This window comes from Pristiophorus japonicus, unplaced genomic scaffold, assembly GCF_044704955.1.
Source record: "Pristiophorus japonicus isolate sPriJap1 unplaced genomic scaffold, sPriJap1.hap1 HAP1_SCAFFOLD_162, whole genome shotgun sequence".
In the NCBI taxonomy this organism is placed as follows: Eukaryota; Metazoa; Chordata; class Chondrichthyes; family Pristiophoridae; genus Pristiophorus; species Pristiophorus japonicus.
The window spans coordinates 504137-527464 of record NW_027251299.1 but is presented as its reverse complement, the minus strand read 5'-3'; positions in this window follow the sequence as shown (position 1 = coordinate 527464).

Here is a 23328-nt window from a genome sequence, read left to right as displayed (position 1 = left end):
GGATTGATACAGGACTATGGGGAGAGAGCGGGGCACTGAGATCCGTTTGGGGATTGATACAGGACTATGGGGAGAGAGCCGGGTAGTGGGATTAGTTTGGGGATTGATACAGGACTATGGGGAGAGAGCGGGGCAGTGGGATTAGTTTGGGGATTTATACAGGGCTATGGGGAGAGAGCGGGGCAGTGGGATTATTTTGGGGTTTGATACAGGACTATGGGGAGAGAGCCGGGTAGTGGGATTAGTTTGGGGATTGATACAGGACTATGGGGAGAGAGCGGGGCAGTGGGATTAGTTTGGGGATTGATACAGGACTATGGGGAGAGAGCGGGGCAGTGGGATTAGTTTGGAGATTGATACAGGACTATGGGGAGAGAGCGGGGCACTGAGATCCGTTTGGGGATTGATACAGGACTATGGGGAGAGAGCGGGGCAGTGGGATTAGTTTGGGGATTGATACAGGACTATGGGGAGAGAGCGGGGCAGTGGGATTAGTTTGGAGATTGATACAGGACTATGGGGAGAGAGCGGGGCACTGAGATCAGTTTGGGGATTGATACAGGGCTATGAGGAGAGAGCAGGGCAGTGGGAATAGTTTGGGGATTGATACAGGGCTATGGGGAGAGAGCGGGGCAGTGGGATTAGTTTCGAGATTGATACAGCGCTATGGTGAAAGAGCGGGGCAGTGGGATTAGTTTGGGGTTTGATACAGGACTATGGGGAGAGAGTGGGACAGTGGGATTATTTTGGGGTTTGATACAGGACTATGGGGAGAGAGCGGGGAAGTGGGATTAGTTTGGGGATTGATACAGGACTATGGGGAGAGAGCGGGGCAGTGGGATTAGTTTGGGGATTGATACAGGACTATGGGGAGAGAGCGGGGCAGTGGGATTAGTTTGGGGTTTGATACAGGACTATGGGGAGAGAGCGGGGCAGTGGGAATAGTTTGGGGATTGATACAGGACTATGGGGAGAGAGCGGGGAAGTGGGATTAGTTTGGAGATTGATACAGGGCTATGGGGAGAGAGTGCGGCAGTGGGATTAGTTTGCGGATTGATACAGGACTATGGGGAGAGAGCGGGGCAGTGGGATTAGTTTGGGGATTGATACAGGACTATGGGGAGAGAGCGGGGCAGTGGGATTAGTTTGGAGATTGATACAGAGCTATGGGGAGAGAGTGCGGCAGTGGGTTTAGTTTGGGGATTGATACAGGACTATGGGGAGAGAGCGGGGCAGTGGGATTAGTTTGGGGATTGATACAGGACTATGGGGAGAGAGCGGGGCAGTGGGATTAGTTTGGAGATTGATACAGGACTATGGGGAGAGAGCGGGGCACTGAGATCAGTTTGGGGATTGATACAGGACTATGGGGAGAGAGCGGGGCAGTGGGATTAGTTTGGAGATTGATACAGGGCTATGGGGAGAGAGTGCGGCAGTGCGATTAGTTTGGGGATTGATACAGGACTATGGGGAGAGAGCGGGGCAGTGGGATTAGTTTGGGGATTGATACAGGGCTATGGGGAGAGAGCGGGGCAGTGGGATTAGTCTGCGGATTGATACAGGACTATGGGGAGAGTGCGGTGCAGTGGGATTAGTTTGGGGATTGATACAGGGCTATGGGGAGAGAGCGGCGCAGTGGGATTAGTTTGGGGATTGATACAGGGCTATGGGGAGAGAGCGGGGCAGTGGCATTAGTTTGCGATTGATACAGGATTATGGGGAGAGAGCGGGGCAGTGGGATTAGTTTGGGGATTGATACAGGACTATGGGGAGAGAGCGGGGCAGTGGGATTAGTTTGGGGATTGATACAGGACTATGGGGAGAGAGCGGGGCAGTGGGATTAGTTTGGGGATTGATACAGAGCTATGGGGAGAGAGTGCGGCAGTGGGATTAGTTTGGGGATTGATACAGGACTATGGGGAGAGAGCGGGGCAGTGGGATTAGTTTGGGGATTGATACAGGACTATGGGGAGAGAGCGGGGCAGTGGGATTAGTTTGGAGATTGATACAGGACTATGGGGAGAGAGCGGGGCACTGAGATCAGTTTGGGGATTGACACAGGACTATGGGGTGAGAGCGGGGCAGTGGGATTAGTTTGGAGATTGATACAGGGCTATGGGGAGAGAGTGCGGCAGTGCGATTAGTTTGGGGATTGATACAGGGCTATGGGGAGAGAGCGGGGCAGTGGGATTAGTTTGGGGATTGATGCAGGGCTATGGGGAGAGAACGGTGCAGTGAGATTAGTTTGGGGATTGATACAGGGCTATGGGGAGAGAGCGTGGCATGGGATTAGTTTGGGGATTGATACAGGGCTATGGGGAGAGAGCGGGGCAGTGGGATTAGTTTGGGGTTTGATACAGGACTATGGGGAGAGAGCGGGGCAGTGGGATTAGTTTGGGGATTGATACAGGGCTATGGGGAGAGAGCGGGGCAGTGGGATTAGTTTGCGGATTGATACAGGACTATGGGGAGAGAGCGGTGCAGTGGGATTAGTTTGGGGATTGATACAGGGCTATGGGGAGAGAGCGGGACAGTGGGATTAGTTTGGGGCTTGATACAGGGCTATGGGGAGAGAGCGGGGCAGTGGCATTAGTTTGCGATTGATACAGGATTATGGGGAGAGAGCGGGGCAGTGGGATTAGTTTCGAGATTGATACAGGGCTATGGGGAGAGAGCGGGGCAGTGGGATTAGTTTGGGGATTGATACAGGACTATGGGGAGAGAGCGGGGCATTGGGATTAGTTTGGGGATTGATACAGGACTATGGGGAGAGAGCGGGGCAGTGGGATTAGTATGGGGATTGATACAGGACTATGAGGAGAGAGCGGGGCAGTGGGATTAGTTTGGGGATTGATACAGGGCTATGGGGAGAGAGCGGGGCAGTGGGATTAATTTGGGGATTGATGCAGGGCTATGAGGAGAGAGCAGGGCAGTGGGATTAGTTTGGGGATTGATACAGGGCTATGGGGAGAGAGCGGGGCAGTGGGATTAATTTGGGGATTGATACAGAACTATGGGGAGAGAGCGGTGCAGTGGGATTAGTTTGGGGATTGATACAGGACTATGAGGAGAGAGCGGGGCAGTGGGATTAGTTTGGGGTTTGATACAGGACTATGGGGAGAGAGCGGGGCAGTGGGATTCGTTTGGGGTTTGATACAGGACGATGGGGAGAGATCGGGGCAGTGGGATTAGTTTGGAGATTGATACAGGACTATGGGTAGAGAGCGGGGCACTGGGATTAGTTTGGGGTTTGATGCAGGACTATTGGGAGAGAGCGGGGCAGTGGGATTAGTTTGGGGATCGATACAGGACTATGGGGAGAGAGCGGGTAAGTGGGATTAGTTTGGAGATTGATACAGGGCTATGGGGAGAGAGCTCGGCAATGGGATTAGTTTGGGGATTGATACAGGACTATGGGGAGAGAGCGGGGCAGTGGGATTAGTTTGGGGATTGATACAGGACTATGGGGAGAGAGCGGGGCAGTGGGATTAGTTTGGAGATTGATACAGAGCTATGGGGAGAGAGTGCGGCAGTGGGATTAGTTTGGGGATTGATACAGGACTATGGGGAGAGAGCGGGGCTGTGGGATTAGTTTGGGGATTGATACAGGACTATGGGGAGAGAGCGGGGCAGTGGGATTAGTTTGGGGATTGATACAGGACTATGGGGAGAGAGCGGGGCAGTGGGATTAGTTTGGAGATTGATACAGGACTATGGGGAGAGAGCGGGGCACTGAGATCCGTTTGGGGATTGATACAGGACTATGGGGAGAGAGCGGGGCAGTGGGATTAGTTTGGGGATTGATACAGGACTATGGGGAGAGAGCGGGGCAGTGGGATTAGTTTGGAGATTGATACAGGACTATGGGGAGAGAGCGGGGAAGTGGGATTAGTTTGGAGATTGATACACGGCTATGGGGAGAGAGTGCGGCAGTGGGATTAGTTTGCGGATTGATACAGGACTATGGGGAGAGAGCGGGGCAGTGGGATTAGTTTGGGGATTGATACAGGGCTATGGGGAGAGAGCGGGGCAGTGGGATTAGTCTGCGGATTGATACAGGACTATGGGGAGAGAGCGGGGAAGTGGGATTAGTTTGGAGATTGATACACGGCTATGGGGAGAGAGTGCGGCAGTGGGATTAGTTTGCGGATTGATACAGGACTATGGGGAGAGAGCGGGGCAGTGGGATTAGTTTGGGGATTGATACAGGACTATGGGGAGAGAGCGGGGCAGTGGGATTAGTTTGGAGATTGATACAGAGCTATGGGGAGAGAGTGCGGCAGTGGGTTTAGTTTGGGGATTGATACAGGACTATGGGGAGAGAGCGGGGCAGTGGGATTAGTTTGGGGATTGATACAGGACTATGGGGAGAGAGCGGGGCAGTGGGATTAGTTTGGAGATTGATACAGGACTATGGGGAGAGAGCGGGGCACTGAGATCAGTTTGGGGATTGATACAGGACTATGGGGAGAGAGCGGGGCAGTGGGATTAGTTTGGAGATTGATACAGGGCTATGGGGAGAGAGTGCGGCAGTGCGATTAGTTTGGGGATTGATACAGGACTATGGGGAGAGAGCGGGGCAGTGGGATTAGTTTGGGGATTGATACAGGGCTATGGGGAGAGAGCGGGGCAGTGGGATTAGTTTGGGGATTGATACAGGACTATGGGGAGAGAGCGGGGCAGTGGGATTAGTTTGGGGATTGATACAGGACTATGAGGAGAGAGCGGGGCAGTGGGATTAGTTTGGGGATTGATACAGGGCTATAGGGAGAGAGCGGGGCAGTGGGATTAATTTGGGGATTGATACAGGGCTATGAGGAGAGAGCAGGGCAGTGGGATTAGTTTGGGGATTTATACAGGGCTATGGGGAGAGAGCGGGGCAGTGGGATTATTTTGGGATTTGATACAGGACTATGGGGAGAGAGCCGGGTAGTGGGATTAGTTTGGGGATTGATACAGGACTATGGGGAGAGAGCGGGGCAGTGGGATTAGTTTGGGGATTGATACAGGACTATGGGGAGAGAGCGGGGCAGTGGGATTAGTTTGGAGATTGATACAGGACTATGGGGAGAGAGCGGGGCACTGAGATCCGTTTGGGGATTGATACAGGACTATGGGGAGAGAGCGGGGCAGTGGGATTAGTTTGGGGATTGATACAGGACTATGGGGAGAGAGCGGGGCAGTGGGATTAGTTTGGAGATTGATACAGGACTATGGGGAGAGAGCGGGGCACTGAGATCAGTTTGGGGATTGATACAGGACTATGGGGAGAGAGCGGGGCAGTGGGATTAGTTTGGAGATTGATACAGGGCTATGGGGAGAGAGTGCGGCAGTGCGATTAGTTTGCGGATTGATACAGGACTATGGGGAGAGAGCGGGGCAGTGGGATTAGTTTGGGGATTGATACAGGGCTATGGGGAGAGAGCGGGGCAGTGGGATTAGTCTGCGGATTGATACAGGACTATGGGGAGAGTGCGGTGCAGTGGGATTAGTTTGGGGATTGATACAGGGCTATGGGGAGAGAGCGGGGCAGTGGGATTAGTTTGGGGATTGATACAGGGCTATGGGGAGAGAGCGGGGCAGTGGCATTAGTTTGCGATTGATACAGGATTATGGGGAGAGAGCGGGGCAGTGGGATTAGTTTGGGGATTGATACAGGACTATGGGGAGAGAGCGGGGCAGTGGGATTAGTTTGGGGATTGATACAGGACTATGGGGAGAGAGCGGGGCAGTGGGATTAGTTTGGGGATTGATACAGGACTATGAGGAGAGAGCGGGGCAGTGGGATTAGTTTGGGGATTGATACAGGGCTATAGGGAGAGAGCGGGGCAGTGGGATTAATTTGGGGATTGATACAGGGCTATGAGGAGAGAGCAGGGCAGTGGGATTAGTTTGGGGATTTATACAGGGCTATGGGGAGAGAGCGGGGCAGTGGGATTATTTTGGGGTTTGATACAGGACTATGGGGAGAGAGCCGGGTAGTGGGATTAGGTTGGGGATTGATACAGGACTATGGGGAGAGAGCGGGGCAGTGGGATTAGTTTGGGGATTGATACAGGACTATGGGGAGAGAGCGGGGCAGTGGGATTAGTTTGGGGTTTGATACAGGACTATGGGGAGAGAGTGGGGCAGTGGGATTAGTTTGGGGATTGATACAGGACTATGGGGAGAGAGCGGGGAAGTGGGATTAGTTTCGAGATTGATACAGGGCTATGGGGAGAGAGTGCGGCAGTGGGATGAGTTTGGGGATTGATACAGGACTATGGGGAGAGAGCGGGGCAGTGGGATTAGTTTGGGGATTGATACAGGACTATGGGGAGAGAGCGGGGCAGTGGGATTAGTTTGTAGATTGATACAGAGCTATGGGGAGAGAGTGCGGCAGTGGGATTAGTTTGGGGATTGATACAGGACTATGGGGAGAGAGCGGGGCAGTGGGATTAGTTTGGGGATTGATACAGGACTATGGGGAGAGAGCGGGGCAGTGGGATTAGTTTGGAGATTGATACAGGACTATGGGGAGAGAGCGGGGCACTGAGATCAGTTTGGGGATTGACACAGGACTATGGGGTGAGAGCGGGGCAGTGGGATTAGTTTGGAGATTGATACAGGGCTATGGGGAGAGAGTGCGGCAGTGCGATTAGTTTGGGGATTGATACAGGGCTATGGGGAGAGAGCGGGGCAGTGGGATTAGTTTGGGGATTGATACAGGGCTATGGGGAGAGAACGGTGCAGTGGGATTAGTTTGGGGATTGATACAGGGCTATGGGGAGAGAGCGTGGCAGTGGGATTAGTTTGGGGATTGATACAGGGCTATGGGGAGAGAGCGGGGCAGTGGGATTAGTTTGGGGTTTGATACAGGACTATGGGGAGAGAGCGGGGCAGTGGGATTAGTTTGGGGATTGATACAGGGCTATGGGGAGAGAGCGGGGCAGTGGGATTAGTTTGCGGATTGATACAGGACTATGGGGAGAGAGCGGTGCAGTGGGATTAGTTTGGGGATTGATACAGGGCTATGGGGAGAGAGCGGGACAGTGGGATTAGTTTGGGGCTTGATACAGGGCTATGGGGAGAGAGCGGGGCAGTGGCATTAGTTTGCGATTGATACAGGATTATGGGGAGAGAGCGGGGCAGTGGGATTAGTTTCGAGATTGATACAGAGCTATGGGGAGAGAGCGGGGCAGTGGGATTAGTTTGGGGATTGATACAGGACTATGGGGAGAGAGCGGGGCAGTGGGATTAGTTTGGGGATTGATACAGGACTATGGGGAGAGAGCGGGGCAGTGGGATTAGTATGGGGATTGATACAGGACTATGAGGAGAGAGCGGGGCAGTGGGATTAGTTTGGGGATTGATACAGGGCTATGGGGAGAGAGCGGGGCAGTGGGATTAATTTGGGGATTGATGCAGGGCTATGAGGAGAGAGCAGGGCAGTGGGATTAGTTTGGGGATTGATACAGGGCTATGGGGAGAGAGCGGGGCAGTGGGATTAATTTGGGGATTGATACAGAACTATGGGGAGAGAGCGGTGCAGTGGGATTAGTTTGGGGATTGATACAGGACTATGAGGAGAGAGCGGGGCAGTGGGATTAGTTTGGGGTTTGATACAGGACTATGGGGAGAGAGCGGGGCAGTGGGATTCGTTTGGGGTTTGATACAGGACGATGGGGAGAGATCGGGGCAGTGGGATTAGTTTGGAGATTGATACAGGAATATGGGTAGAGAGCGGGGCACTGGGATTAGTTTGGGGTTTGATGCAGGACTATCGGGAGAGAGCGGGGCAGTGGGATTAGTTTGGGGATCGATACAGGACTATGGGGAGAGAGCGGGGAAGTGGGATTAGTTTGGAGATTGATACAGGGCTATGGGGAGAGAGCGCGGCAATGGGATTAGTTTGGGGATTGATACAGGACTATGGGGAGAGAGCGGGGCAGTGGGATTAGTTTGGGGATTGATACAGGACTACGGGGAGAGAGCGGGGCAGTGGGATTAGTTTGGAGATTGATACAGAGCTATGGGGAGAGAGTGCGGCAGTGGGATTAGTTTGGGGATTGATACAGGACTATGGGGAGAGAGCGGGGCAGTGGGATTTGTTTGGGGATTGATACAGGACTATGGGGAGAGAGCGGGGCAGTGGGATTAGTTTGGGGATTGATACAGGACTATGGGGAGAGAGCGGGGCAGTGGGATTAGTTTGGAGATTGATACAGGACTATGGGGGGAGAGCGGGGCAATGAGATCCGTTTGGGGATTGATACAGGACTATGGGGAGAGAGCGGGGAAGTGGGATTAGTTTGGAGATTGATACACGGCTATGGGGAGAGAGTGCGGCAGTGGGATTAGTTTGCGGATTGATACAGGACTATGGGGAGAGAGCGGGGCAGTGGGATTAGTTTGGGGATTGATACAGGGCTATGGGGAGAGAGCGGGGCAGTGGGATTAGTCTGCGGATTGATACAGGACTATGGGGAGAGAGCGGGGAAGTGGGATTAGTTTGGAGATTGATACACGTCTATGGGGAGAGAGTGCGGCAGTGGGATTAGTTTGCGGATTGATACAGGACTATGGGGAGAGAGCGGGGCAGTGGGATTAGTTTGGGGATTGATACAGGACTATGGGGAGAGAGCGGGGCAGTGGGATTAGTTTGGAGATTGATACAGAGCTATGGGGAGAGAGTGCGGCAGTGGGTTTAGTTTGGGGATTGATACAGGACTATGGGGAGAGAGCGGGGCAGTGGGATTAGTTTGGGGATTGATACAGGACTATGGGGAGAGAGCGGGGCAGTGGGATTAGTTTGGAGATTGATACAGGACTATGGGGAGAGAGCGGGGCACTGAGATCAGTTTGGTGATTGATACAGGACTATGGGGAGAGAGCGGGGCAGTGGGATTAGTTTGGAGATTGATACAGGGCTATGGGGAGAGAGTGCGGCAGTGCGATTAGTTTGGGGATTGATACAGGACTATGGGGAGAGAGCGGGGCAGTCGGATTAGTTTGGGGATTGATACAGGGCTATGGGGAGAGAGCCGGGCAGTGGGATTAGTCTGCGGATTGATACAGGACTATGGGGAGAGTGCGGTGCAGTGGGATTAGTTTGGGGATTGATACAGGGCTGTGGGGAGAGAGCGGGGCAGTGGGATTAGTTTGGGGATTGATACAGGGCTATGGGGAGAGAGCGGGGCAGTGGCATTAGTTTGCGATTCATACAGGATTATGGGGAGAGAGCGGGGCAGTGGGATTAGTTTGGGGATTGATACAGGACTATGGGGAGAGAGCGGGGCAGTGGGATTAGTTTGGGGATTGATACAGGACTATGGGGAGAGAGCGGGGCAGTGGGATTAGTTTGGGGATTGATACAGGACTATGAGGAGAGAGCGGGGCAGTGGGATTAGTTTGGGGATTGATACAGGGCTATAGGGAGAGAGCGGGGCAGTGGGATTAATTTGGGGATTGATACAGGGCTATGAGGAGAGAGCAGGGCAGTGGGATTAGTTTGGGGATTTATACAGGGCTATGGGGAGAGAGCGGGGCAGTGGGATTATTTTGGGGTTTGATACAGGACTATGGGGAGAGAGCCGGGTAGTGGGATTAGTTTGGGGATTGATACAGGACTATGGGGAGAGAGCGGGGCAGTGGGATTAGTTTGGGGATTGATACAGGACTATGGGGAGAGAGCGGGGCAGTGGGATTAGTTTGGAGATTGATACAGGACTATGGGGAGAGAGCGGGGCACTGAGATCCGTTTGGGGATTGATACAGGACTATGGGGAGAGAGCGGGGCAGTGGGATAAGTTTGGGGATTGATACAGGACTATGGGGAGAGAGCGGGGCAGTGGGATTAGTTTGGAGATTGATACAGGACTATGGGGAGAGAGCGGGGCACTGAGATCAGTTTGGGGATTGATACAGGACTATGGGGAGAGAGCGGGGCAGTGGGATTAGTTTGGAGATTGATACAGGGCTATGGGGAGAGAGTGCGGCAGTGCGATTAGTTTGGGGATTGATACAGGACTATGGGGAGAGAGCGGGGCAGTGGGATTAGTTTGGGGATTGATACAGGGCTATGGGGAGAGAGCGGGGCAGTGGGATTAGTCTGCGGATTGATACAGGACTATGGGGAGAGTGCGGTGCAGTGGGATTAGTTTGGGGATTGATACAGGGCTATGGGGAGAGAGCGGGGCAGTGGGATTAGTTTGGGGATTGATACAGGGCTATAGGGAGAGAGCGGGGCAGTGGGATTAATTTGGGGATTGATACAGGGCTATGAGGAGAGAGCAGGGCAGTGGGATTAGTTTGGGGATTTATACAGGGCTATGGGGAGAGAGCGGGGCAGTGGGATTATTTTGGGGTTTGATACAGGACTATGGGGAGAGAGCCGGGTAGTGGGATTAGTTTGGGGATTGATACAGGACTATGGGGAGAGAGCGGGGCAGTGGGATTAGTTTGGGGATTGATACAGGACTATGGGGAGAGAGCGGGGCAGTGGGATTAGTTTGGGGTTTGATACAGGACTATGGGGAGAGAGCGGGGCAGTGGGATTAGTTTGGGGATTGATACAGGACTATGGGGAGAGAGCGGGGAAGTGGGATTAGTTTCGAGATTGATACAGGGCTATGGGGAGAGAGTGCGGCAGTGGGATTAGTTTGGGGATTGATACAGGACTATGGGGAGAGAGCGGGGCACTGGGATTAGTTTGGGGATTGATACAGGACTATGGGGAGAGAGCGGGGCAGTGGGATTAGTTTGTAGATTGATACAGAGCTATGGGGAGAGAGTGCGGCAGTGGGATTAGTTTGGGGATTGATACAGGACTATGGGGAGAGAGCGGGGCAGTGGGATTAGTTTGGGGATTGATACAGGACTATGGGGAGAGAGCGGGGCAGTGGGATTAGTTTGGAGATTGATACAGGACTATGGGGAGAGAGCGGGGCACTGAGATCAGTTTGGGGATTGACACAGGACTATGGGGTGAGAGCGGGGCAGTGGGATTAGTTTGGAGATTGATACAGGGCTATGGGGAGAGAGTGCGGCAGTGCGATTAGTTTGGGGATTGATACAGGGCTATGGGGAGAGAGCGGGGCAGTGGGATTAGTTTGGGGATTGATACAGGGCTATGGGGAGAGAACGGTGCAGTGGGATTAGTTTGGGGATTGATACAGGGCTATGGGGAGAGAGCGTGGCAGTGGGATTAGTTTGGGGATTGATACAGGGCTATGGGGAGAGAGCGGGGCAGTGGGATTAGTTTGGGGTTTGATACAGGACTATGGGGAGAGAGCGGGGCAGTGGGATTAGTTTGGGGATTGATACAGGGCTATGGGGAGAGAGCGGGGCAGTGGGATTAGTTTGGAGATTGATACAGGGCTATGGGGAGAGAGTGCGGCAGTGCGATTAGTTTGGGGATTGATACAGGACTATGGGGAGAGAGCGGGGCAGTGGGATTAGTTTGGGGATTGATACAGGGCTATGGGGAGAGAGCGGGGCAGTGGGATTAGTCTGCGGATTGATACAGGACTATGGGGAGAGAGCGTGGTGCAGTGGGATTAGTTTGGGGATTGATACAGGGCTATGGGGAGAGAGCGGGACAGTGGGATTAGTTTGGGGATTGATACAGGGCTATGGGGAGAGAGCGGGGCAGTGGCATTAGTTTGCGATTGATACAGGATTATGGGGAGAGAGCGGGGCAGTGGGATTAGTTTGCGGATTGATACAGGACTATGGGGAGAGAGCGGTGCAGTGGGATTAGTTTGGGGATTGATACAGGGCTATGGGGAGAGAGCGGGACAGTGGGACTAGTTTGGGGCTTGATACAGGGCTATGGGGAGAGAGCGGGGCAGTGGCATTAGTTTGCGATTGATACAGGATTATGGGGAGAGAGCGGGGCAGTGGGATTAGTTTCGAGATTGATACAGGGCTATGGGGAGAGAGCGGGGCAGTGGGATTAGTTTGGGGATTGATACAGGACTATGGGGAGAGAGCGGGGCAGTGGGATTAGTTTGGGGATTGATACAGGACTATGGGGAGAGAGCGGGGCAGTGGGATTAGTAAGGGGATTGATACAGGACTATGAGGAGAGAGCGGGGCAGTGGGATTAGTTTGGGGATTGATACAGGGCTATGGGGAGAGAGCGGGGCAGTGGGATTAATTTGGGGATTGATGCAGGGCTATGAGGAGAGAGCAGGGCAGTGGGATTAGTTTGGGGATTGATACAGGGCTATGGGGAGAGAGCGGGGCAGTGGGATTAATTTGGGGATTGATACAGAACTATGGGGAGAGAGCGGTGCAGTGGGATTAGTTTGGGGATTGATACAGGACTATGAGGAGAGAGCGGGGCAGTGGGATTAGTTTGGGGTTTGATACAGGACTATGGGGAGAGAGCGGGGCAGTGGGATTCGTTTGGGGTTTGATACAGGACGATGGGGAGAGATCGGGGCAGTGGGATTAGTTTGGAGATTGATACAGGACTATGGGTAGAGAGCGGGGCACTGGGATTAGTTTGGGGTTTGATGCAGGACTATCGGGAGAGAGCGGGGCAGTGGGATTAGTTTGGGGATCGATACAGGACTATGGGGAGAGAGCGGGGAAGTGGGATTAGTTTGGAGATTGATACAGGGCTATGGGGAGAGAGCGCGGCAATGGGATTAGTTTGGGGATTGATACAGGACTATGGGGAGAGAGCGGGGCAGTGGGATTAGTTTGGGGATTGATACAGGACTATGGGGAGAGAGCGGGGCAGTGGGATTAGTTTGGAGATTGATACAGAGCTATGGGGAGAGAGTGCGGCAGTGGGATTAGTTTGGGGATTGATACAGGACTATGGGGAGAGAGCGGGGCAGTGGGATTAGTTTGGGGATTGATACAGGACTATGGGGAGAGAGCGGGGCAGTGGGATTAGTTTGGGGATTGATACAGGACTATGGGGAGAGAGCGGGGCAGTGGGATTAGTTTGGAGATTGATACAGGACTATGGGGAGAGAGCGGGGCACTGAGATCCGTTTGGGGATTGATACAGGACTATGGGGAGAGAGCGGGGAAGTGGGATTAGTTTGGAGATTGATACACGGCTATGGGGAGAGAGTGCGGCAGTGGGATTAGTTTGCGGATTGATACAGGACTATGGGGAGAGAGCGGGGCAGTGGGATTAGTTTGGGGATTGATACAGGGCTATGGGGAGAGAGCGGGGCAGTGGGATTAGTCTGCGGATTGATACAGGACTATGGGGAGAGAGCGGGGAAGTGGGATTAGTTTGGAGATTGATACACGGCTATGGGGAGAGAGTGCGGCAGTGGGATTAGTTTGCGGATTGATACAGGACTATGGGGAGAGAGCGGGGCAGTGGGATTAGTTTGGGGATTGATACAGGACTATGGGGTGAGAGCGGGGCAGTGGGATTAGTTTGGAGATTGATACAGAGCTATGGGGAGAGAGTGCGGCAGTGGGTTTAGTTTGGGGATTGATACAGGACTATGGGGAGAGAGCGGGGCAGTGGGATTAGTTTGGGGATTGATACAGGACTATGGGGAGAGAGCGGGGCAGTGGGATTAGTTTGGAGATTGATACAGGACTATGGGGAGAGAGCGGGGCACTGAGATCAGTTTGGGGATTGATACAGGACTATGGGGAGAGAGCGGGGCAGTGGGATTAGTTTGGAGATTGATACAGGGCTATGGGGAGAGAGTGCGGCAGTGGGATTAGTTTGGGGATTGATACAGGACTATGGGGAGAGAGCGGGGCAGTGGGATTAGTTTGGGGATTGATACAGGGCTATGGGGAGAGAGCGGGGCAGTGGGATTAGTCTGCGGATTGATACAGGACTATGGGGAGAGTGCGGTGCAGTGGGATTAGTTTGGGGATTGATACAGGGCTGTGGGGAGAGAGCGGGGCAGTGGGATTAGTTTGGGGATTGATACAGGGCTATGGGGAGAGAGCGGGGCAGTGGCATTATTTTGCGATTCATACAGGATTATGGGGAGAGAGCGGGGCAGTGGGATTAGTTTTGGGATTGATACAGGACTATGGGGAGAGAGCGGGGCAGTGGGATTAGTTTGGGGATTGATACAGGACTATGGGGAGAGAGCGGGGCAGTGGGATTAGTTTGGGGATTGATACAGGACTATGAGGAGAGAGCGGGGCAGTGGGATTAGTTTGGGGATTGATACAGGGCTATAGGGAGAGAGCGGGGCAGTGGGATTAATTTGGGGATTGATACAGGGCTATGAGGAGAGAGCAGGGCAGTGGGATTAGTTTGGGGATTTATACAGGGCTATGGGGAGAGAGCGGGGCAGTGGGATTATTTTGGGGTTTGATACAGGACTATGGGGAGAGAGCCGGGTAGTGGGATTAGTTTGGGGATTGATACAGGACTATGGGGAGAGAGCGGGGCAGTGGGATTAGTTTGGGGATTGATACAGGACTATGGGGAGAGAGCGGGGCAGTGGGATTAGTTTGGAGATTGATACAGGACTATGGGGAGAGAGCGGGGCACTGAGATCCGTTTGGGGATTGATACAGGACTATGGGGAGAGAGCGGGGCAGTGGGATTAGTTTGGGGATTGATACAGGACTATGGGGAGAGAGCGGGGCAGTGGGATTAGTTTGGAGATTGATACAGGACTATGGGGAGAGAGCGGGGCACTGAGATCAGTTTGGGGATTGATACAGGACTATGGGGAGAGAGCGGGGCAGTGGGATTAGTTTGGAGATTGATACAGGGCTATGGGGAGAGAGTGCGGCAGTGCGATTAGTTTGGGGATTGATACAGGACTATGGGGAGAGAGCGGGGCAGTGGGATTAGTTTGGGGATTGATACAGGGCTATGGGGAGAGAGCGGGGCAGTGGGATTAGTCTGCGGATTGATACAGGACTATGGGGAGAGTGCGGTGCAGTGGGATTAGTTTGGGGATTGATACAGGGCTATGGGGAGAGAGCGGGGCAGTGGGATTAGTTTGGGGATTGATACAGGGCTATGGGGAGAGAGCGGGGCAGTGGCATTAGTTTGCGATTGATACAGGATTATGGGGAGAGAGCGGGGCAGTGGGATTAGTTTGGGGATTGATACAGGACTATGGGGAGAGAGCGGGGCAGTGGGATTAGTTTGGGGATTGATACAGGACTATGGGGAGAGAGCGGGGCAGTGGGATTAGTTTGGGGATTGATACAGGACTATGAGGAGAGAGCGGGGCAGTGGGATTAGTTTGGGGATTGATACAGGGCTATAGGGAGAGAGCGGGGCAGTGGGATTAATTTGGGGATTGATACAGGGCTATGGGGAGAGAGCGGGGCAGTGGGATTATTTTGGGGTTTGATACAGGACTATGGGGAGAGAGCCGGGTAGTGGGATTAGTTTGGGGATTGATACAGGACTATGGGGAGAGAGCGGGGCAGTGGGATTAGTTTGGGGATTGATACAGGACTATGGGGAGAGAGCGGGGAAGTGGGATTAGTTTGGGGATTGATACAGGACTATGGGGAGAGAGCGGGGCAGTGGGATTAGTTTGGGGATTGATACAGGACTATGGGGAGAGAGCGGGGCAGTGGGATTAGTTTGTAGATTGATACAGAGCTATGGGGAGAGAGTGCGGCAGTGGGATTAGTTTGGGGATTGATACAGGACTATGGGGAGAGAGCGGGGCAGTGGGATTAGTTTGGGGATTGATACAGGACTATGGGGAGAGAGCGGGGCAGTGGGATTAGTTTGGAGATTGATACAGGACTATGGGGAGAGAGCGGGGCACTGAGATCAGTTTGGGGATTGACACAGGACTATGGGGTGAGAGCGGGGCAGTGGGATTAGTTTGGAGATTGATACAGGGCTATGGGGAGAGAGTGCGGCAGTGCGATTAGTTTGGGGATTGATACAGGGCTATGGGGAGAGAGCGGGGCAGTGGGATTAGTTTGGGGATTGATACAGGGCGATGGGGAGAGAACGGTGCAGTGGGATTAGTTTGGGGATTGATACAGGGCTATGGGGAGAGAGCGTGGCAGTGGGATTAGTTTGGGGATTGATACAGGGCTATGGGGAGAGAGCGGGGCAGTGGGATTAGTTTGGGGTTTGATACAGGACTATGGGGAGAGAGCGGGGCAGTGGGATTAGTTTGGGGATTGATACAGGACTATGGGGAGAGAGCGGGGCAGTGGGATTAGTTTGGGGATTGATACAGGACTATGGGGAGAGAGCGGGGCAGTGGGATTAGTTTGGGGATTGATACAGGACTATGAGGAGAGAGCGGGGCAGTGGGATTAGTTTGGGGATTGATACAGGGCTATAGGGAGAGAGCGGGGCAGTGGGATTAATTTGGGGATTGATACAGGGCTATGAGGAGAGAGCAGGGCAGTGGGATTAGTTTGGGGATTTATACAGGGCTATGGGGAGAGAGCGGGGCAGTGGGATTATTTTGGGGTTTGATACAGGACTATGGGGAGAGAGCCGGGTAGTGGGATTAGTTTGGGGATTGATACAGGACTATGGGGAGAGAGCGGGGCAGTGGGATTAGTTTGGGGATTGATACAGGACTATGGGGAGAGAGCGGGGCAGTGGGATTAGTTTGGGGTTTGATACAGGACTATGGGGAGAGAGCGGGGCAGTGGGATTAGTTTGGGGATTGATACAGGACTATGGGGAGAGAGCGGGGAAGTGGGATTAGTTTGGGGATTGATACAGGACTATGGGGAGAGAGCGGGGCAGTGGGATTAGTTTGGGGATTGATACAGGACTATGGGGAGAGAGCGGGGCAGTGGGATTAGTTTGTAGATTGATACAGAGCTATGGGGAGAGAGTGCGGCAGTGGGATTAGTTTGGGGATTGATACAGGACTATGGGGAGAGAGCGGGGCAGTGGGATTAGTTTGGGGATTGATACAGGGCTATGGGGAGAGAGTGCGGCAGTGCGATTAGTTTGGGGATTGATACAGGGCTATGGGGAGAGAGCGGGGCAGTGGGATTAGTTTGGGGATTGATACAGGGCGATGGGGAGAGAACGTGGCAGTGGGATTAGTTTGGGGATTGATACAGGGCTATGGGGAGAGAGCGGGGCAGTGGGATTAGTTTGGGGTTTGATACAGGACTATGGGGAGAGAGCGGGGCAGTGGGATTAGTTTGGGGATTGATACAGGGCTATGGGGAGAGAGCGGGGCAGTGGGATTAGTTTGGAGATTGATACAGGGCTATGGGGAGAGAGTGCGGCAGTGCGATTAGTTTGGGGATTGATACAGGACTATGGGGAGAGAGCGGGGCAGTGGGATTAGTTTGGGGATTGATACAGGACTATGGGGAGAGAGCGGTGCAGTGGGATTAGTTTGGGGATTGATACAGGGCTATGGGGAGAGAGCGGGACAGTGGGATTAGTTTGGGGCTTGATACAGGGCTATGGGGAGAGAGCGGGGCAGTGGCATTAGTTTGCGATTGATACAGGATTATGGGGAGAGAGCGGGGCAGTGGGATTAGTTTCGAGATTGATACAGGGCTATGGGGAGAGAGCGGGGCAGTGGGATTAGTTTGGGGATTGATACAGGACTATGGGGAGAGAGCGGGGCAGTGGGATTAGTTTGGGGATTGATACAGGACTATGGGGAGAGAGCGGGGCAGTGGGATTAGTATGGGGATTGATACAGGACTATGAGGAGAGAGCGGGGCAGTGGGATTAGTTTGGGGATTGATACAGGGCTATGGGGAGAGAGCGGGGCAGTGGGATTAATTTGGGGATTGATGCAGGGCTATGAGGAGAGAGCAGGGCAGTGGGATTAGTTTGGGGATTGATACAGGGCTATGGGGAGAGAGCGGGGCAGTGGGATTAATTTGGGGATTGATACAGAACTATGGGGAGAGAGCGGTGCAGTGGGATTAGTTTGGGGATTGATACAGGACTATGAGGAGAGAGCGGGGCAGTGGGATTAGTTTGGGGTTTGATACAGGACTATGGGGAGAGAGCGGGGCAGTGGGATTCGTTTGGGGTTTGATACAGGACGATGGGGAGAGATCGGGGCAGTGGGATTAGTTTGGAGATTGATACAGGACTATGGGTAGAGAGCGGGGCACTGGGATTAGTTTGGGGTTTGATGCAGGACTATCGGGAGAGAGCGGGGCAGTGGGATTAGTTTGGGGATCGATACAGGACTATGGGGAGAGAGCGGGGAAGTGGGATTAGTTTGGAGATTGATACAGGGCTATGGGGAGAGAGCGCGGCAATGGGATTAGTTTGGGGATTGATACAGGACTATGGGGAGAGAGCGGGGCAGTGGGATTAGTTTGGGGATTGATACAGGACTATGGGGAGAGAGCGGGGCAGTGGGATTAGTTTGGAGATTGATACAGAGCTATGGGGAGAGAGTGCGGCAGTGGGATTAGTTTGGGGATTGATACAGGACTATGGGGAGAGAGCGGGGCAGTGGGATTAGTTTGGGGATTGATACAGGACTATGGGGAGAGAGCGGGGCAGTGGGATTAGTTTGGGGATTGATACAGGACTATGGGGAGAGAGCGGGGCAGTGGGATTAGTTTGGGGTTTGATACAGGACTATGGGGAGAGAGCGGGGCAGTGGGATTAGTTTGGGGATTGATACAGGACTATGGGGAGAGAGCGGGGAAGTGGGATTAGTTTGGGGATTGATACAGGACTATGGGGAGAGAGCGGGGCAGTGGGATTAGTTTGGGGATTGATACAGGACTATGGGGAGAGAGCGGGGCAGTGGGATTAGTTTGTAGATTGATACAGAGCTATGGGGAGAGAGTGCGGCAGTGGGATTAGTTTGGGGATTGATACAGGACTATGGGGAGAGAGCGGGGCAGTGGGATTAGTTTGGGGATTGATACAGGACTATGGGGAGAGAGCGGGGCAGTGGGATTAGTTTGGAGATTGATACAGGACTATGGGGAGAGAGCGGGGCACTGAGATCAGTTTGGGGATTGACACAGGACTATGGGGTGAGAGCGGGGCAGTGGGATTAGTTTGGAGATTGATACAGGGCTATGGGGAGAGAGTGCGGCAGTGCGATTAGTTTGGGGATTGATACAGGGCTATGGGGAGAGAGCGGGGCAGTGGGATTAGTTTGGGGATTGATACAGGGCGATGGGGAGAGAACGGTGCAGTGGGATTAGTTTGGGGATTGATACAGGGCTATGGGGAGAGAGCGTGGCAGTGGGATTAGTTTGGGGATTGATACAGGGCTATGGGGAGAGAGCGGGGCAGTGGGATTAGTTTGGGGTTTGATACAGGACTATGGGGAGAGAGCGGGGCAGTGGGATTAGTTTGGGGATTGATACAGGGCTATGGGGAGAGAGCGGGGCAGTGGGATTAGTTTGGAGATTGATACAGGGCTATGGGGAGAGAGTGCGGCAGTGCGATTAGTTTGGGGATTGATACAGGACTATGGGGAGAGAGCGGGGCAGTGGGATTAGTTTGGGGATTGATACAGGACTATGGGGAGAGAGCGGTGCAGTGGGATTAGTTTGGGGATTGATACAGGGCTATGGGGAGAGAGCGGGACAGTGGGATTAGTTTGGGGCTTGATACAGGGCTATGGGGAGAGAGCGGGGCAGTGGCATTAGTTTGCGATTGATACAGGATTATGGGGAGAGAGCGGGGCAGTGGGATTAGTTTCGAGATTGATACAGGGCTATGGGGAGAGAGCGGGGCAGTGGGATTAGTTTGGGGATTGATACAGGACTATGGGGAGAGAGCGGGGCAGTGGGATTAGTTTGGGGATTGATACAGGACTATGGGGAGAGAGCGGGGCAGTGGGATTAGTATGGGGATTGATACAGGACTATGAGGAGAGAGCGGGGCAGTGGGATTAGTTTGGGGATTGATACAGGGCTATGGGGAGAGAGCGGGGCAGTGGGATTAATTTGGGGATTGATGCAGGGCTATGAGGAGAGAGCAGGGCAGTGGGATTAGTTTGGGGATTGATACAGGGCTATGGGGAGAGAGCGGGGCAGTGGGATTAATTTGGGGATTGATACAGAACTATGGGGAGAGAGCGGTGCAGTGGGATTAGTTTGGGGATTGATACAGGACTATGAGGAGAGAGCGGGGCAGTGGGATTAGTTTGGGGTTTGATACAGGACTATGGGGAGAGAGCGGGGCAGTGGGATTCGTTTGGGGTTTGATACAGGACGATGGGGAGAGATCGGGGCAGTGGGATTAGTTTGGAGATTGATACAGGACTATGGGTAGAGAGCGGGGCACTGGGATTAGTTTGGGGTTTGATGCAGGACTATCGGGAGAGAGCGGGGCAGTGGGATTAGTTTGGGGATCGATACAGGACTATGGGGAGAGAGCGGGGAAGTGGGATTAGTTTGGAGATTGATACAGGGCTATGGGGAGAGAGCGCGGCAATGGGATTAGTTTGGGGATTGATACAGGACTATGGGGAGAGAGCGGGGCAGTGGGATTAGTTTGGGGATTGATACAGGACTATGGGGAGAGAGCGGGGCAGTGGGATTAGTTTGGAGATTGATACAGAGCTATGGGGAGAGAGTGCGGCAGTGGGATTAGTTTGGGGATTGATACAGGACTATGGGGAGAGAGCGGGGCAGTGGGATTAGTTTGGGGATTGATACAGGACTATGGGGAGAGAGCGGGGAAGTGGGATTAGTTTGGGGATTGATACAGGACTATGGGGAGAGAGCGGGGCAGTGGGATTAGTTTGGGGATTGATACAGGACTATGGGGAGAGAGCGGGGCAGTGGGATTAGTTTGTAGATTGATACAGAGCTATGGGGAGAGAGTGCGGCAGTGGGATTAGTTTGGGGATTGATACAGGACTATGGGGAGAGAGCGGGGCAGTGGGATTAGTTTGGGGATTGATACAGGACTATGGGGAGAGAGCGGGGCAGTGGGATTAGTTTGGAGATTGATACAGGACTATGGGGAGAGAGCGGGGCACTGAGATCAGTTTGGGGATTGACACAGGACTATGGGGTGAGAGCGGGGCAGTGGGATTAGTTTGGAGATTGATACAGGGCTATGGGGAGAGAGTGCGGCAGTGCGATTAGTTTGGGGATTGATACAGGGCTATGGGGAGAGAGCGGGGCAGTGGGATTAGTTTGGGGATTGATACAGGGCGATGGGGAGAGAACGGTGCAGTGGGATTAGTTTGGGGATTGATACAGGGCTATGGGGAGAGAGCGTGGCAGTGGGATTAGTTTGGGGATTGATACAGGGCTATGGGGAGAGAGCGGGGCAGTGGGATTAGTTTGGGGTTTGATACAGGACTATGGGGAGAGAGCGGGGCAGTGGGATTAGTTTGGGGATTGATACAGGGCTATGGGGAGAGAGCGGGGCAGTGGGATTAGTTTGGAGATTGATACAGGGCTATGGGGAGAGAGTGCGGCAGTGCGATTAGTTTGGGGATTGATACAGGACTATGGGGAGAGAGCGGGGCAGTGGGATTAGTTTGGGGATTGATACAGGACTATGGGGAGAGAGCGGTGCAGTGGGATTAGTTTGGGGATTGATACAGGGCTATGGGGAGAGAGCGGGACAGTGGGATTAGTTTGGGGCTTGATACAGGGCTATGGGGAGAGAGCGGGGCAGTGGCATTAGTTTGCGATTGATACAGGATTATGGGGAGAGAGCGGGGCAGTGGGATTAGTTTCGAGATTGATACAGGGCTATGGGGAGAGAGCGGGGCAGTGGGATTAGTTTGGGGATTGATACAGGACTATGGGGAGAGAGCGGGGCAGTGGGATTAGTTTGGGGATTGATACAGGACTATGGGGAGAGAGCGGGGCAGTGGGATTAGTATGGGGATTGATACAGGACTATGAGGAGAGAGCGGGGCAGTGGGATTAGTTTGGGGATTGATACAGGGCTATGGGGAGAGAGCGGGGCAGTGGGATTAATTTGGGGATTGATGCAGGGCTATGAGGAGAGAGCAGGGCAGTGGGATTAGTTTGGGGATTGATACAGGGCTATGGGGAGAGAGCGGGGCAGTGGGATTAATTTGGGGATTGATACAGAACTATGGGGAGAGAGCGGTGCAGTGGGATTAGTTTGGGGATTGATACAGGACTATGAGGAGAGAGCGGGGCAGTGGGATTAGTTTGGGGTTTGATACAGGACTATGGGGAGAGAGCGGGGCAGTGGGATTCGTTTGGGGTTTGATACAGGACGATGGGGAGAGATCGGGGCAGTGGGATTAGTTTGGAGATTGATACAGGACTATGGGTAGAGAGCGGGGCACTGGGATTAGTTTGGGGTTTGATGCAGGACTATCGGGAGAGAGCGGGGCAGTGGGATTAGTTTGGGGATCGATACAGGACTATGGGGAGAGAGCGGGGAAGTGGGATTAGTTTGGAGATTGATACAGGGCTATGGGGAGAGAGCGCGGCAATGGGATTAGTTTGGGGATTGATACAGGACTATGGGGAGAGAGCGGGGCAGTGGGATTAGTTTGGGGATTGATACAGGACTATGGGGAGAGAGCGGGGCAGTGGGATTAGTTTGGAGATTCATACAGAGCTATGGGGAGAGAGTGCGGCAGTGGGATTAGTTTGGGGATTGATACAGGACTATGGGGAGATAGCGGGGCAGTGGGATTAGTTTGGGGATTGATACAGGACTATGGGGAGAGAGCGGGGCAGTGGGATTAGTTTGGGGATTGATACAGGACTATGGGGAGAGAGCGGGGCAGTGGGATTAGTTTGGAGATTGATACAGGACTATGGGGAGAGAGCGGGGCACTGAGATCCGTTTGGGGATTGATACAGGACTATGGGGAGAGAGCGGGGAAGTGGAATTAGTTTGGAGATTGATACACGGCTATGGGGAGAGAGTGCGGCAGTGGGATTAGTTTGCGGATTGATACAGGACTATGGGGAGAGAGCGGGGCAGTGGGATTAGTTTGGGGATTGATACAGGGCTATGGGGAGAGAGCGGGGCAGTGGGATTAGTCTGCGGATTGATACAGGACTATGGGGAGAGAGCGGGGAAGTGGGATTAGTTTGGAGATTGATACACGGCTATGGGGAGAGAGTGCGGCAGTGGGATTAGTTTGCGGATTGATACAGGACTATGGGGAGAGAGCGGGGCAGTGGGATTAGTTTGGGGATTGATACAGGACTATGGGGAGAGAGCGGGGAAGTGGGATTAGTTTGGAGATTGATACAGGGCTATGGGGAGAGAGTGCGGCAGTGGGATTAGTGTGCGGATTGATACAGGACTATGGGGAGAGAGCGGGGCAGTGGGATTAGTTTGGGGATTGATACAGGACTATGGGGAGAGAGCGGGGCAGTGGGATTAGTTTGGAGATTGATACAGAGCTATGGGGAGAGAGTGCGGCAATGGGTTTAGTTTGGGGATTGATACAGGACTATGGGCAGAGAGCGGGGCAGTGG